The sequence below is a fragment of the Talpa occidentalis genome, unplaced genomic scaffold, assembly GCF_014898055.3.
Source record: "Talpa occidentalis isolate TD23 unplaced genomic scaffold, MPIMG_talOcc4v2.1 talOcc4.997, whole genome shotgun sequence".
NCBI lineage: Eukaryota > Metazoa > Chordata > Mammalia > Eulipotyphla > Talpidae > Talpa > Talpa occidentalis.
This window is the reverse complement of record NW_023605413.1, coordinates 5,027-17,935: the sequence shown is the minus strand read 5'-3', so window position 1 is coordinate 17,935 and position 12,909 is coordinate 5,027. Positions and strand designations below refer to the sequence as shown.

Below are 12,909 nucleotides of genomic sequence, written 5' to 3'. Positions count from 1 at the left end.
AAAGATACCTGTTCAATTATCCAGATTATAAGCATTAACATTATTTTAATTTTCTATAGGCACAAGTAACACCTCAAGACAATTTGAAACTGTTCAGAGGTACTCAGACTACTTCAATAAGTCAAATGGAAGTCAGATATAAAAATTTGGAAACTGAAAATTGCAGACTGCAAACTGATTTAGAGTCACAGAGAATAAAATCGGGAAATACATGCAACTCTACCTAGAAGAATCAAAGATGAGACAATCATTGCAAAATAACGTAAACACGTAAGCTGAAAAAACAGGAATCATAGAAAATAAACTTAGTTCATTTATTTACCTCTAAAACATAATGGTTATAGATCCAGGTTCATGTAATTAGTAACAAGTCATTATTTAGGAAATAATGTTAATAAGGGAATATATATTTTTTTAAGATTCATTTTTTATTTATGCATACAAGAGTTGGGGCACAGGACAGCAATATGGGGGGTGAGAGAGTCCACCAGAGACAGAGTGGGGTACAGAACAGGCAGAACAATTGAAATACACTGCTGAGGGGAGCAGGGGGCTAGTCAGGAGAGGTCTGCTGTGCCATGTGGGTTTCTCCCTGGCCAGCCGGGATCAAACTCATGCCTCAGAGGCTGTGGGTTGCTTCACAGTGCGATGCCCAACCTCTTGCTCCACCAGGGAGGCCCAGTGAATATATCTTTAAAATGTTATTCCAGGACAGTTTGAATCTCCTCTCTTTTTTTTTTTTTTTTTTTAAAGATTGATTGATTGATTGATTGATTGATACAAGCACTGGGTACAGTCAGAAGCGGGAGTGTGAGAGAATTCACCAGAGCCAGAGGGGAGAGCAGAGCAGGCAGACTGATGAAGTACACTGCTGAGGGGAGCAGTGGGCGGCAGAAGTGGTCTGCGCACCATGTGGGACCCTCGCTCAGCAGCTAGGGATTGAACCAGCGGGCAGCTTCGCAACCCAGTGCTCAACTGCTGCACCACCGGGGAGGCCCTGAATCTCCTCTCTTTTGTTGATTTTACATGACTTAATTTTTAGCCCTAAATAATTTCATCTAGTTAACCTGATTACTAGATTTTTAGATAAGAATATTTGAAACTTTATAACTTAGTGTTATTGTTATAAAAATTGCTTGTCATAATTCTCCCAGTAGAAATATTAATGAGTTTATTTTTTTGAAGATTACAATTTCAATTCAAGTGGTCTTCAAGTATCACTACACTTAGCACAGTTTGGCTACTGGTGAATTAATTTTCTTCACATGGTCTTTGACACAATCGCTGGAGGGCACCCTGAAACAAACTATCCTTCACAGTTTTAGATTTTCTGCTCTCCAGAAAGGCCTACAAGTGAAATGAGGAAAGCTGCAGGAGGTGAAGGGTAGTATCATTCGCAGACTGACTACGAATAAATATTGGGTTCTGCTTCTGCTTGAGGAGGTGTGTGGAAGCCCACATGGGTAGATCTCAACCCCAGTGCATTTGTAAGAGTATTAGGGGCTTTCTTTTCCCTGGAGCTGTTTAGTTCTCTTTAGTCACCCACCAGGCAACTCTCCTGTTCTCCCCTAGAAGTTGTTGTTCTAAGTTAATCTTCAGTGCCAAAGGTTTAACTGTCAGAGGTACTGAGTGAAATGTGTAAGGATAGTGAAAGGAAATGCTTGACATTATCCCTGAAGCCGCCTCCATCACTGCCCACCCTCCCTGCTTTGAATTACTTATTAGGAACCTTCCCAGAAACATGGGCTTCTTTACCACAATTTTAAACCCCTAATTATAAACAGTAGGTATGCGCCAACACATTTTGAGTGTTAAAACATTGTTTTATGGGAAATTCATGTTATGGCAACATTTGTTTTTAAAGTGCAAATTATTTAGGCCAAAATGAAATATTAAGGATTTGGGTTTGGCAATCTTCGCAGGACCATTGAGCAGCTAAGAGAAGTCAATACCGAACGTCTTGTGGAGGAAACACATCCCGAACATGTATTCAACGCTCCTCCTCTGAGGCCATGCCTACCGCTATCTTCTGCAACAAGTCCACTCAATAGTCCTAATAATCATTTCATGCTTGATAGTTATCTTAGGACAAGGCAGAATTCAACAACTTTTCCTACCTTCAACCCATGGCCTTAAAATGAAAGCATAGACACTTAACTATGACAAGGTTAGTTATATTACCTTTTTTTTTTTAAGATTTATTTATTTATTTATACAAGCACTGAGTAGAGTCAGAAGCATGGGAGGGTGAGAGAATTCACCAAAGCCAGAGCAGGGAACAGAACAGGCAGACTGACGAAATACACTGCTGAGGGGAACAGCAGGTGCGACAGGAGAGGTCTGTCGCGACATATGGGACCCTCGCTGGCAGCCAGGGATCAAACCAGTGCTGCAGAGGCTGTGGGCAGCTTCGTAGCCCAGGGCTCAACCTCTGTGCCACCAGGGAGGCCCTATATTACTTTTTGACAAATTTTATATCACCTTGGGTTTCAAATTTCTGGTGCAATATTCATTTATACTTTGACAAAATTCTTAGTCGTTCAACTAACTTATTTATACACGCTAAGTAAATGTCAGTTACTTGTCCTAATAAAGTAGACAGAAAATTTAAAATTGTAAGTGCCTGGCTCTTGCATTTTCAGAATCACTGATGTTATTGAATTAGATGTAACTAAATCAACACATTTAAAATTTCTTGAAAATCTGGGTTTAATCATATTTTAGAAATTAAATATTATTGCTTGATAACCAGAAGTATACTTTGAGATACTTTGGCTTACTTTATGATTGATTTCAGTTTGACCGTGGTTCATAAGAATTTTAAAGTTTCTCTGTACATTACCTGCCTCATTTTTCCACCATGTGCTAAGTTTATGACTGACATCCAAACGGATGTTTATCATTTACAGTAACTCCTCTTTATGAATTAAGCATAAATTAATTACTAAAAATTAATTTCTATTGTCACTGTCTTACATAAGAGTATCCTTAACTACAATTTTATCTTTTAACATTTTTATCTCTTTTTATAAAATATGGACCACTTTCCAAAGAGTCCAAACAAACAAATATTTAAATGTTTAAAATCCAGTTAACTTATGTTTCTATAACTTGCAATCACTGAATGACCACTAAGAGAACAAGGTAAAAGTATCTTTTAATACCAGCTAGTTTTATTGGCTCTCATTGTTATTAAAATTTCTACTTCAATCAATGCACATTAATTTATGGTTTTGATGGTGTTTTCATGTTCTTCTTAATGCACGTAAAAGCAACAACGGCTCATTTTAAAAGAAGTCTCACATGATTTTTTGCATTTGGGTTCTTGTCATAATAAATCATGGAACAGTAAAGCTAAGAATTCTTAGACAGCTTTCTAGCCAAATGGGTGTTAAACTTCAAAGTTGTGAAATTGTATTATTTGATGTAGAAAGAAAATGAAAGTCAAATATGGCTTTAAATTGTTAAATCTTCTTTTTCTCATGAAAATTAAAAAAAAAACCAGATAATGTATCATTTTATAAGGTGGAGTATATATGCAGAAGCAATGTTAGAGAAGATTTTTGAGGAAATTTCTTCCTTTGCCTGTTTTGGGGAAAAAAGTTGTTTTTAATATTTTTAGATAAGTGAAAAAGCAGTTTATTTTAAGTTTAATGTTGTGGCTCAAGTCCATGGTCCTCTTGTGGGGCACTGGTTTGCCCAATTATGCTAGTCTTAGTAAGAGAGATCAAAAATCACTACTCTATCAAGATACAGAAAGACATGTCTCCATAATGACTTCAAATGCCTCAAAAAAGTTGTCTAAGAGTGGCTTTGGAAGAGTTCTTTGTATACCTGAATATCAATCCCTTGTCAGTTGCATGCTGTGTGGATATTTTATCCATTCTGTGGGATGTCTTTTTCCTCTACTAATATGTTCTTTTGCTATGTGAAAGGTTTTTAATTTGATGTCATCTCATCTGTTTATTTGGTTTTTATTTCCCTTGCCTTAAGGGTTTAGTCTCCAAAGACATCTATGTTAGTGATGCCTTGAAACCTATCAACAATGCTCACCTCTATATTATTTTATTGCTCATCCTTTATGAACTTATCATTGTACTTGGAGTTAGAGAGTGGGTCTAAGGTCTTTCTTCCCCACGTGTCTGTCTGATTTTCCTGCCCCACTTGTTAAAGAGATGTCCTTTTCCCCATTGCATGGTTGTGGTGTTTTTGTCATAAATTGGGAATTGATATATGTGTAGCTGGATTGCCACGCCTCTGATTCCGTTCCATAGCTTTGTGTCTGCTTTTATTCCTATACACTATTGTGTTAATTACTAAATCATAGTGTTTAAAATCAGGTAACGTGCCTCCATGTTTCTTCTTTCGTCAGGATTGCTTTAGCTCTATTTATTTCTGGCTCCACCCTTCCTTCACTTCTTTTGTCCCTGTGGAAATAGCAACCTGCCACAGAAACTTTTCTCAGAAAAGATGGGCTTCATCAGCTTCTTGTGTTTCTAGTAATAAGGTCCAAAACAAAACAAAAACCTCTACTCATCGACTAGTCCTCGGTCCAGCAATAGCTGTCACTTGATAGGTGACATTTAAATCTACACTCATTTAGTTTGTCATGGGTTTATCTTTTGCCCCCAGGGGAAGTTCCAGCATCCTCAGCATGGAATAAAAGCAGCCAAATAAATTTGGATCCTGCCAACTTACATATCCTTAGCTCCCACTACTTCCTTTGCTGCCCCTTTACTTTAGCATCTGACCGACCGAGACTATGTATAAAGCCACAGTGCATTACCTTCTCTGCAGCTCTTTGGCTCCGCATCTCTTCTCTGTCTGGCATATCCTTCCCTTGCCCTTCAAGTATCAGTTTAAATATCACCTCCACCAAAAAGCTGGCAAATAGTGACACAAAACCATGAAGTTCCTTTTGTGTTCCAGTAGCACCCTGTTCATACCTGTCATGCTGCATACATGATCATTGAGGAGCGGACCGTGCCATCTCTGTATTGTCATTCCAGTGGTTGTCACAGTACCTTAGCACATGCTTGCTGAATAAATGAGAAATGAGAAAATCGGAAGCTCTGATACTTAGCCACAATAACCATTGATTCAATGTGCAATAGACAAATTGTATTTGCTGTCTTTCATTTTGGAATGTAGTGGCACATAAATAATGTTTCATTTGAATACTGATGAAGGGCTCCACTTTTTTTTTTTCTTTTTACCAGATTATCTTAGTCATCGACAAAGTTTTTTTTTTTTTTTTTTTTTAAGATTTATTTATGCATTCACGAACTGGGGTACAGGCCAGAGGTTTGGGTAGTAGGAGGATTCACCAGAGAGAGAGTGGGGAACAGAACAGGCAACAGGAAGTTTGACTGAAACACACTGCTGAGGGGAGCAGCGGACGAGTCAGGAGAGGTCTGCTGTGCCATGTGGGTAGCTCCCTGGCCGGGATTCAAACTCGTGCTGCAGTAGCTGCGGATAGCTTCATAGGTTGCGTCTTAACTCCTTGTGCCAACCAGGGAAGCCCTGACAAAGTATTTTCGATAAAGAATGTAATTCTTCGTTTTTTTCCTGGCTGCTGCTGAAGTTGAATCTGGATCATATTGAGCTTCTGTAGGAATTTACAGATGCATCCATGAAATCAAGATGCACTTTTGAAGCATCCCAACAAAATGTAGAGATTTTGAAGAAAAAGTACATGACCTGAATGATAAAATAATACAACTTGACTTACTGGGCTATTTACATTACATTTTAATTGTTTCCTATACTTGTGTAAATTTTTATTAGAGGACAATATTTTTATATCATTCTCATTTAAGTTTAGATAGTACTTTACATTTTGTTTCTTGGCATCTAACTAAACTCTAAGTTGATTTAGTGAATGAAAATTAGCACTATGAGTTTTACACATAACAAATTGCCCAAATACCAACTGTTCCAACAGCACTCAAACAACTCAGCTGTGATTCATCTCTTAGTAGTGTTTTTATATTTTGAATGTTTATAACATAATTTTGACACCCAGCTGCTGTGACTATTGTCAGGATGTGGATGTTTTACAGTTGTTATGCCATCAAACTTATTATATATAGTTGTAATGTAAACATGGATTCCTAGATCTTCCCTCATGGTAAAGTAGAATTTGCTTTTCTCATGTTCTTGTTATTTTTTACTTTAGGTTTACTTTTTTGGAAACAGTCTTAAAATTAAAGTTCCAAGTTGTTGTAGAAAAATATTTTTTTGACCCTGAACCATTTGAGAGTAAATTGCTAACATGTTATCTCCCCAATCATTTAGTGTATATTTCCTACAACTCAGTTCATTCTGTATAACTACATGTAGCCTTTCCTATAAGAAAATTAACACTAGTAATTCTGTTATTTAATCCTCATATTCATTTCAAGTTTTGTTCATCCATAGTATCTTTCATAGCAAAAACAAAAACACCCTGTCCATATCCATAAATTGCCTTTAGTTGTCATGTCTCTTAGTCTCCTTCAACTGGGAACAGTTCTTCAGTCTTCCCTTGACTTTCTTGGCCTTAAATCTTTAAAGAGTAAATTCTAGTAATGTAGAACATACCTCAGTATGGATTCTTATGTGTCTTTATGGTGAGATTCAGATAATACATTTTAACAAGAGTATTAAAGAAGTATTGCAGCCCATCATAGGACCGACAATTTTTGTATGTCACCCAATGGTGATGTCAGCATTGGTCAGTGAAGGTAGTATCTGCTGAGATTCTCCTCTATAATGCCACTTTATAATTTAAATAGTATTTCATGGGGAAGTACTTTGAGACAATGTAAATAGCTCTGCCCTTCATCATACATTTTGTTTTTTTGAATCTTAAAAATATTTTATTGTGATTTTTTAAAAGTACATCAGCACGAGTCAAAAGTTCAATTGCCATTTACTCATGAAAATAACCTTTAATTTCCTCAATTAAGATGGAATGTGTTTTTCCACCACAGACATGAGAGGATTCAGAAAAGCCTGAAAATCACTTACTCTACACATGACATTTGATATATTTGCCGAATTATGCACTGTATCCCATGGAGTTTATTCTTGGAAATCCCCACTCTGTGCTACCTACCTGAGCATCCTCTAATGCCCTTCACAGCTTCATTGACCATCCTCTGTGATACCTGACTTTTTGCACTTTGGGATGAATAATCTTGTATACTGTAACAAAAGAGTTGTAGTGTACATGCTTGTAGCTCCATGTGCAGGACTCTGGGAAGCAGAGCCCACAGTAATTAGTACATTATTCTGCAACTACAGCACTTGGGGATCAGAGCTGGGTGTGTGACTAGAGTCAGTGACTTGGTGACTGCAGACCCCAGCTGGCCTCAGGCCATGAGGAGTGTGTGCCTGTGACCAGCAGGTGAGGCTGCTGGACTATTGTGAAGGTTCCACACAACTGTAGAGTGAGGGCCATTCACTCAGAGAAGACTGGTCCTGGTGGCTGTGCTTGGGTTTCCTGATGGGACTCACCCACGGTGACCTGTCTGGCCTGGGGTAGTCCAGGTACAATTGGTTTCCCCAAGGACTTCCTCAAGAGGAGAAGCAAATATGCTTCCTTCTCAATGTGAAGTGTGAGCTGAGCTCCAGCACCAGGACTCAGGGAGGGGCTGGGCAGGCCCAGCTTGAAACACATTTGCATGCACAGCCCCTCCTGTGGCCCAGGGTTGGGAGAAAAGGAGGCCTGGGGCAGCCCAGCCCCACGTGGGGCCCAGGGGTCTGTGAGCACCATGGCCTGGACTCCTCTGCTGCTCCTACTCCTCTTTCAATGCACAGGTGGGGACAGGCCTCAGACACCCAGGTGTCCCTAATCTGAATCAATTTCTTGTACTTCTACTACACCAGCAGCTGCACCTTGTTTGTCCAGTTCATTCTGATGTGTCTGTGTCTGCAGGTTCCCTCTCCCAGCCTGTGCTGACTCAGCCGCCCGCCCTCTCTGCTTCTCCTGGAGCCACAGCCAGACTCACCTGCACCCTGAGCAGTGGATTCAGTGTTGGCAGCTATACCATACACTGGTACCAGCAGAAGCCAGGGAGCCCTCTCCGGTACCTCCTGTACTACTACTCAGACTCAGATAAACACCAGGGCCCCGGGGTCCCCAGCCGCTTCTCTGGAGCCAAAGACGCCTCCGCCAATGCAGGCCTCCTGCTCATCTCTGGGCCGCAGCCTGAGGACGAGGCCGACTACTACTGTCAGATCAAGCACAGCGGTGCTTCTCCCTGTGACCCACACAGATGGGGAAGTGGGACAGAAACCTCAGCCTGCTCAGGGACCAAGTCCTCGACCCTCTCCAGTTTCAAATTACCTCAACACACTCATTGTACTTAGAGGAGCTTCCAGGCCCCAGTGTCTGTCCTGCCAGTTTTCTCTTCAGTGTGTCTGAACTCTCAGGAAACACAAAAACAACAGTGCCGTGATGATACAGAAATCTTGCCTCGTTCAGTGTTTAAAAATTCTGAATAAAATGATCTGGGCTTTTTGTTTGTTTTGTTTTGTCTTTTTTACTCTTCTTTTAAATAGGCCTCTGCCTTTCTGAGCTTCTTGGTCGAGCCCAGGACCACGGCAGGTGGAGCGTCCCCACAGCATGGACGCTGCTGCCCAGCGCTCAGAGCAGAGCCCCTCCTCCCCCCAGCTCAGTGCTCAGAGCTGCCTGTACATTGTCCCAGGGTGAGTCATGAGGCAGGAGCTGTGGGGTGAGACCCCTGACAGGGAGGAACCCCAGCCCAGAGCTAATCACCCCCCCCACAGGCACCTGACCTTCAGTGTGAAGTCAGGAAGGGGCTAGACCTGGGGACAGGGGTGAGCCCCTGGGCTGAGGCTACAAATACTATGGGCGATGGTCAGGCCCTCACCCTCTCCTGTGGTCTTCAGGACTCACTCCCTCTCACGTGAGGGTTTGGAGGAAAGTGAGTGTGTTCTTGCTGGTCTTTCCATCCCCAAGAGTCTTGTCTCCAGGAGGAGAGTTCCCAGAGACCAGACCCTCTAAGCAAAACCTCATCTTCCTGTTCCTGATCATCCCACTCACTGGCTCGCTGCTCCTGCCACTCTCAACCAATCTCTTTAGCATGATAATGAAAGTACTAATTTTGCTGCAAATAATCTGTTCATGCATCCTTGAGTATGGGCATATTAAATGTGCTAATTTAACTATTTTCTCCATTTAATTTAACTGGTGTCACAGGAGTTGTAGTGAACCTCAGAGCAAGGGCTGCTGCCTATTTTAGGAAGCACCATTATATGTCTCAGCCCCATAATCCCCTTTTCCTAAGCCCTCTCAGGACAGCACCTCCACAGCAGCAACATTCCCCCAGGATGGAAATTTCTTCCTCACACAGAGGGAAATACTGGTGGACCACAGGCCTGGTTGTGGGTCAGGGGCAGGAGGAAGGCGGCTGTGTGCTCAAACACCCCCCAACCCCCCCACAGTGCTTCCTGAGATCTGAAGGCCCGCGGCTGTGGGTCCTGTGCCTTGGGGAAAAAAGTAAGAAAATGGACAGATTTTTCTTATTCCTGAAAATATGAACTTCTGATTCTGGTAACAGAGGTGCTGTCCTCTCACATGAGTCCTCACTACCTACAACACATCCTGCTCCAAGGTTAGTGTCTTCAAGACTCTCGTCCTTTACTCCAGCACCCAGGACAAGGGAGGGCCTTGGAGCTAGTCAGCTTCCTGGGAGGATTTCATGGCGCAAACAGCTCAGGGTGTGGAGAGAGCAGAGTGGGTCAGGGGCCCCTCAGCCTCGTCAGGTCACACAGACACACACACACACACACACACACACACACACACCCCATTCTCTTCTTTCTCAGCATACATTGTCATGGGCAGAGGAGTCTGGGAGTTGCCTCTGTGCCTCCAGAAATCAGGGCTCCTCCTCTGCCCCCAGAGAGGTCCTCAGTGTCAGGATGTTCAGGAAGCTGACTTTCCCTCTGCAGGAGATCCCAGCCACATGGATGACACTTGTGCTGTATCAGGACCAGACAGAAAATATCCTGAGCAACAGTTCTGACCTACTGCCAGGTGCCCAGAGACCCAGGAGTGGGGTGTGTAAGGTGTGCAACTCTGACGCTGGAGTCACATGGGCCTTCACACGAGGGGACACAGGGGTGCCTTTCATGAGACAGAAGACAAAATAAACCAATGAACAGCAACTTTAACAACGTGAAGCATTTTTCGATCCTAAAGAGGGAGAGTACAGGGATGGCCGCAGAGTCTGGGGCAGAGACCCAGAAACTGGGGAAGCCTGGAGGCCGCTCGAGCTCAAGCAGCAACCAGGTGATGAGGCTGCAGGTCAAGGTGGACGCTGGGGAAGGGATAAGGAGCCATAGAGCCAAGACCCAGCTCTCACTCAGCAGACACGCTCTGGTGCATCAGTGGCGTTACGAAGGAGAAAAGTGCTACACTCCACCCTGAACCCCAAATTCCTTCTTATGGCTTCTGTGTGGATCTGCAGGCCCTGTCTCTCCCTGAACAGAGAACTCAGAGCACCAGACCCCAGGAGCAGAGGGAGAGGGGCTGGGGAGGGACTTCAAGGAGCCTCCTTCCATCAGGGATGCCCCATGGCCATGAGAGGGCACTGTGTGCAGAGACCTGGGAAAGCTCAGCCCTGAAATGTCACCCCAGCCCTGACATGGACCCCATGTGTGGGTCCCACCACACGTCTCCGATGTGGACCAACCAGAAGCTGTGAGTTGGCACATGCTGTGTCGTGGGGGGAGAACATTTGCACACTGGTCCCGTGCCCCCCCCCAGGAGCAGGAGGGCTAATGAAAGCCTGGAGGCTGCTGTGTGCTGTGGGGTCTGGGACAGCCCAGCCCTGGGGTGACTGCACCATGACCTGGGCTCCTCTCATGCTCACACTCCTGCATGCTCACACTCCTGGCTACTGCACAGGAGTAGCCGGGGCGGGGTTTGGGTGGGGATGGTCCTGGGCTGGGTGGGAAAAGCCAAACTGCCCTTCCACAACCTGTCTTCTCTCCTGACCTTGGAATCCCATCAGTTTTCAAGGGCTACATGTCAGACTGCGGTGATTCAGGAAACTTCTTTGACCAGAAATCCTTCTTTGACCACCCTCCCCTGTGGCTGCAGGGCTGGGGCATCACCACCAGTAACTATGCCAGAGGGGTCTAAGCCATTTGCATGGACAGCCACCTTGTGGCAGAGAGGAGAAGACTAGGAGGCCTGGTGCAGCCAGCCCCACTGTGGAGAGCAGAGTGCTGTGAGCACCGTGTGCTGTGCACCCCTAGTCCTTTGCCCTTCTCTTACTGCCCAGATGACCGGATATGGGTCAAGAAAAGGGCCCTGGGAAGATGCTCAGTGCTTGCAGGGCCTGGCGGTTCCTGTCTCCAAGGCCCAGGTGAGCCATATCAGACGAGCCATGGCCTCGTCTGGCTCCAGGGCAGAAGGGCTTGAGCCTGGTTCACAGGAGGAGAGCAGGTGGGATGCGCAGAATGAAGGGCCCCTGTGTCATCCGGGAGGGGAGGAAAGGGAGAGATGAGGGTCCCTGTCCCAGCTGGGGGACATGGTCAGAGCTCTGGGCACATCTCCACCAAGGCCTGGAGCCCTCTCCTCTGCTCCCTCTTCACTCACGGCACAGGGGCTGGATTCGGGGTTCAGGTGAAGGTCCTAGGAGGATAATTGGATCTTTCTTCCTCCTTCGTGAGGAGCCTGCTAAGCAGCTGGGCTGAGTCTCCATCTTTACGAGTCTTCGTATCATTGAAATGACTCATATATGTGATGGCTCATTGATTTATTAATCTGTTATTGAAACCTTTTATAACGTGTGTATTAAACCATTTGCATCGATAATTAACATTATTCGTCTATTAATATTGCTTTTCTGTGTAAATTGCTGCTTAGGCATACTTACCACTGTTAGAACTGCTTTGAAAAGATGTTGATTTTTCATTTTATGGGAATAAAACCCATGAAATGAAGAAAACTGGACCAGTGTGAGCTCTGAGATTTTGTTGCGGTTTCCTGTGAAATTATCTGCATTTTATGCTATTGGGTGGAATTGTTCCTTAATAACATTCCCTATTCATTCAAATGAAATCAACATGGTTTTTAATTATGTTTCTCTTGAATCTGACTTCCTAGGAAAGAACATTTAACTTTTTTTTTATTTTATTTTTATATTCCCCATACAATTGCAGCCCCCCCATTCTGACCCAATCCCTCCCCTCCCCCCCCCCCTAAAAGTCTCTCTGGTTCATAGTTTTTTGTTGATTTTGATTTTCGTTTTCTTATAGTTATTCATTTTCCTGGTCCCTTATTTAAGTTTTCTAGATTCCTGCTATGAGTGAGACCATCCGGTATTTTTCTTTTTCTTTTTGGCTTATTTCGCTGAGCATGATCCCTTCCAGCTCCATCCATGTTGCTGCAAATTGCATGTGTTTATCTTTTTTGAATGCTGAGTAATATTCCATGGTGTATATGTACCACATCTTCTTGATCCAGTCATCTATTTTTGGGCATTTGGGTTGTTTCCAAAGCTTAACCATTGTACATAGTGCTGCTATAAACATAGGGGTGCAGGTGCTCTTTGGAATTAATGTTTCTGTGTCCTTTGGGTAAATACCTAGGAGTGATTGCTGGATCATATGGCAGCTCTATCTTTAGTAGGTCGAGGAATCTCCACACAGCTCTCCATAGTGGTTGGACCAGTTTGCACTCCCACCAGCAGTGCAGGAGAGTTCCTTTTTCTCCACATCCTACCAACATTGGTTGTTGCTAGTTTTTTTTTTTAATATGTGCCATTCTCACTGGTGTGAGATGGTATCTCATGGTAGTTTTGATTTGCATTTCCCTGATGACAAGTGATGTTGAACATTTTTCCATATGCCTGTTGGCCATTTGTATTTCCTCTTTCAAGAAGTTTC

The 12,909-nt window shown here is 43.5% G+C and overlaps 1 long non-coding RNA gene across 1 annotated transcript; it reads left to right on the top strand.

Annotated features, from left to right (window-relative positions):
- The first annotated feature begins 212 nt into the window (after positions 1–212).
- Positions 213–8,496, top strand: LOC119237521 (uncharacterized). Its single transcript, XR_005123368.2, has 3 exons — positions 213–270; positions 1,923–2,167; positions 7,922–8,496. It is a non-coding gene; the product is annotated as an uncharacterized LOC119237521 (long non-coding RNA).
- The last annotated feature ends 4,413 nt before the right edge of the window (positions 8,497–12,909 follow it).